We start from the raw sequence: 4,760 nt of genomic DNA, 5'->3' as shown, positions 1-4,760 counted from the left end.
CCTGACCCAACAGCATTCTTTCACATCCTGGTATATACATGGTTTTACAGTTGGGACCTAAAGAAAAGCCAGTTTGTACTGTACAGAGCACGATGAAGTGTTGTGAGGGTTACCAGCAATTTTCTTAACTTGGCTTTTTGCACAAATCGGTTAAGATGTTTCAGTATTTAAGCATGAAGAATAATTTCCATTTAACAAATAATGTTTAAAAGAAAATTAAAGGAAAGACTCTTCCTTAACCTTGACCCCGCCTATTCCAACAATCCTCAAACATCATTTCATTTTTAAGGCCTATTCAAAATGACAGGAGGACAAATTTCACCAATTGCCTCTTTTGATTCTCAGTACTCAGAACTTCTAAATTTAACATAAAAAGACAATCAGCTAAGCAGTGAAAAGATACCTTGGATTTGTTGAACAATCAGCTGAGACAAACAGAAAAATTTCAGTTTGCAACAGTTAGTTAAATGTATATATTTCTACTCTAACAATATATACATTGTCTCACACATGTAGTAACCAGACAGTCTTACTTATAGTAAGCTACAGCTTGTAGTCAGAATCTTACATCACACACAAGTTACTCTCTCTGATGCCTATTATAAAACAGTCATTAAAAAAAAAGTGAGGCTGGGGACAAAAGGTGCCGCCTTAAGTAACCTTGAAAAAATGTGTTCTGACTGGATGCTGCAAGGCTTGACAAAAAGAAATAGAAATGTACATAAGCAACTGTACTCAGCAGGTAAATTTCTCACAGGAGTACTGGGTTAGCAATTGTGAAATTACTTTTATGTACACTAGGATTGAAAACCAATAAATTGTAGATAATGGGAGTTGAGTTTCTCACTGACAGAGAAAGAAGTTACAAATAAGCAAACGGAAAAAGCTAGAATATAACCTGTGGTGCTGGATCAGAAGGTGGAGATAACAGTATGAACTCAGGTTTATTTTAAATATATAAATACAGAAGTAATCTTAAATATGTGGTATAGCTATGTTAATCTACATTAAACAAGCCATAAACATTCTAGTGTTGATTCTAAATACCATTCCCCAATAAAAGGAACAGGACTTCTTGGAGACACAGCTGATTCTAGGGCTGGGGCACGGAGAATACAAGAGGAGCCCGGAGTATGTTTGTAGTGCCAGGAAGGAAGCAAGGCTAAGGACAGAAAACAAGGGCATGAATCCCAGGGGCCAAAGCTGGAACAATCTGAGCCACAAAACAAGAAACTACAATATTTGATTCTAACACACACACACACAAACAAAAGATATACCCATGAGCTGATACTGAAAAATGACTGAATGGGGGAGAAGGGTCAACCTCCCTTACATTAGAATTCCAAATGAATATATGTAGGAAGTGGAGCTTAATTCCTCTCCTCCTTGACCAAGGGCTGGACTTTGTGACTCACTTCCAAAGAATAGCATATGGAATGGAAAAACAGTAACTCCCTAATAGAGAAAGAAGCCGGGCAGATACCATCTTAACCAAGTGATTAAGGTTAATATCGCCAGTGATAAGCCACGGGGTATCATGTGTCCCCTGACGTGCCAGAATGAGAAGGGTATCTCACCTCTGTGGTCTTCTTCCCCAGAAACTCACAATCCCAGTAAAAGCATGAGAATGTATCAGATCTGAATTGAGGGACTTTTTACATAATATGCAACCAGTACTATTCAAAAATGTCAAGGTCTAGGAAAATAGGGGAGGACTGAGAAACTGTTCCAGAACAAGGAGATATGATGACTAGATGCACTGTGGCATCTTAAGAGGGGATCCAGGCACAGAAAAAGGACATTGGTGGAAAAACTGTGAAATCCCCATAGAGTGTGTTGGGTTAATTGTATTGCACTGATGTTGATCTTGGTGTTCATAAACAGCATGCATGTAAAATGTTAGCATTAGGGGAAGCTCGAGGAACCATGTAGAGGAACTCTGTACTATCCTTCCAACTTTTCTGGAAAACTTTAAATTACTCCAAAATTTTAAGTTCTGGGGTAGTCAAAGAAGTAAAAATAGTCCACACTCTTACTAATTTGCATAATTTATCTGTAAAAAATATTTTTCCTAATTCAAATATCTTTTTCAAAGTTAAGTTGGCATATGCCAGCTTATTTTTAAGATTACAGAAAAATCAGAAAGGTTTAAATGTGTAAGCTCTTCATGTGTAACTAAAGCTTCCACCATTTCTTTAAAAAGTGACTGACATAAGATGAATGGAAGCTATCCTAATATTGGCTACTGTGGAGACAAATAGGAAGGAATTGTTGCCTGCTGGCAGATTAGTATGGGCGTACTTTCGCTACTTGATTTTTTCATGAAGGCTTAGCCAAAGGGCACAGGGACTAACCCTAATTTTCCTTTAACACTCCATTCTAAACAGGTGACACTCACTTCAATTCAGTCTTCACCTAATTCTATTTTCAGAATCTCCTGAATTATAGCTACTACCCACTAAAGAATTTGTCCTGAAAGAACTTAAAGATTTTAAATGGAACAAAAAAAAAACCATTAACTGTGTTTAACTGGGAGGTGAGATCGGTGGCTCTCTTTTTACTTATTTTCCTGTTTTCTACAGAGTGTGGATAGTGCCTGGCACTGCAGGAATTCAATATTCTGTACTGAATACTCCACTGGTATATTACTTTATTAGGGAATCAAGGTGGAGATGGCCTCCCAGAACTGTCCCAGCCATGGCCATAAGGAAGCAGGGCCCAGTGGACAAGAGGCTCCAGGGAGAGCTGAGGATCCTCATGAAGTCTGGCAACAAGGGAACTTCGGCCTTCGTAGTTAGACCACCTTTTCAGCTGGGTGGGGACTGTCCCAGAGCAGCCGGGAAGTCTGTGAAGGCTGAGCTGTGGCTCTCCGGGGGTCCCCACGGAGCACTGTCACAGCTCCTCACGCCACCATCACGTGGACAGCAGGGACATCTCTGCGAGGACATCCTGAAGGGCAGGTCGTTAGTACCATCCAGCTTTCTAGGCAGGGCCGGGTAGGGCCCAACATGGACAGCACTTTGAACACACATGCTGCCAAGAAGTTCTGGAGACACCCATCCTTTACATACTTGCAAGAAACCGACTCAGAGCGGGTCCTACAAGAGCCCAAACCCTGACCACTGTGCTTATTTTTCCTCAGATGGTCTGTCCTTTAGATTTCCTTATAGGACTCTTGTTATCTTAATCTGCAGTGTCATTTTTATTTCCTTTGTTTTTTGTCCCCAGTTGAGCTCCCGTAGTGAATATATTTTAAGGCATTTTGTTTTAAAAAAAAATAATCAAGATGCCTGCTTTTAGAAGTATCCTTTATAGCTTTATAACCTACAAGGATATGAAATTGTAAGGATGAAAAGATTTAAAAATAAACATCAATCCTAGGATCAATGAGTACTGTTTATCTACTATGTAAACAAGGTGATGGAGAGGGACACCTGCCATTAAGTTATATCTGGTAAGAGGAGAAAAAGAAAATCGATAGATAAGGCTCAAATATGTCTAAAATAATCTAAGTAGACCTCACTTTACAAGACTGATCACTGGGAAATTTTATAAATAATCCTTCTATAATTGGTAACTTTTGTAAATAACCTTTCTATAATAATACTGAACTGAATCTTTTTTTCCCATTTTTATTTTTGGCAATAATGTCAGATACTTTAAACCACTCCACCCTTGACTTACTCCAAAGTCTAAAGCAGTCAGTAAGCACTCAAAGTGTTTTATTGGAACTACTATCCATCAACTCTTTAGTGTGAATGTATGTGTCTTAAATGTATTCCCTTAAGTTTAAATTTACAATTTTTTAAGGTAGGGAACTATAACTTCATTTTTGAAGCTGTACATAAATATTAGGAAAACGAACTAAACTGAGATAATTATATAAAGCTGAGTTAATTTTAGGAGACAAAAATCTTTAAAGCATCTTTACAATAACCAAAATGTAAGAGGTAACACTGAACCCAGGAACCAAGCATTTCACCACTTCCACGACCCAAGCTGATCAAGAAAGAATATCCTGATAGTACAGAGATGGCGGAAAAAATGATAAGTATCTTAAAGATAAGAGTACCTTGAGGACAAAAGACTCTTGTTTAAATCCTTAAAAAACACTTATCCTTATAAATTAGGCAAAACATCCTTTTAACTTATTGGTGGTGGTAGTCGGGGACAACCATAGAACCAGGGGTAAAGACTAGTTTAAAGGGGTCCTGTCAAAAACGTGACAAAGGCTAATGATCCAAAACATGAAAGCCTATGTACAACTGGGTATTTCTATTTACAGTTGGAATTTGGAAATTACGGCCGGTGCATTTTCTGGGCCTATTAAAACATTTTGTATTAGGGAACTTACATATAGGAAAAGCTAAGGACTACTTAGATTGCATAACTTAGAAGTGATAGAAACAAAGTTATAAGACTTACCTTCTACTAATATATTTATGACATACTTCTGACACTTAATACCAAATCAGTTAAGAAAACAAGAACTAGGTTAAAAGCAGATCCCCTCTCATGCACCTGACAACCAGTCTTCTCATATTTTTAGTTTCTGAGGTCTTTACTGGAAAAAAAGACTTAGAAAAAGCTGTACATAAATCACCTTTGTTTTTTATATAGAAGCACTAATAATAAAAGCTATTTTTAAAGTTTTACCTGACCATCAATTACCAAGTAGGTGATTTTTGAAACAGGTATCCCCTTTCACATGCTTTAAGATACCATCAATCAAGCAGTAAGAGTTAATAAGAATACAC

Source organism: Manis pentadactyla, chromosome 13 (assembly GCF_030020395.1).
Source record: "Manis pentadactyla isolate mManPen7 chromosome 13, mManPen7.hap1, whole genome shotgun sequence".
In the NCBI taxonomy this organism is placed as follows: Eukaryota; Metazoa; Chordata; class Mammalia; order Pholidota; family Manidae; genus Manis; species Manis pentadactyla.
The sequence above is the reverse complement of the archived record's forward strand: the minus strand, read 5'-3'. Positions refer to the sequence as shown.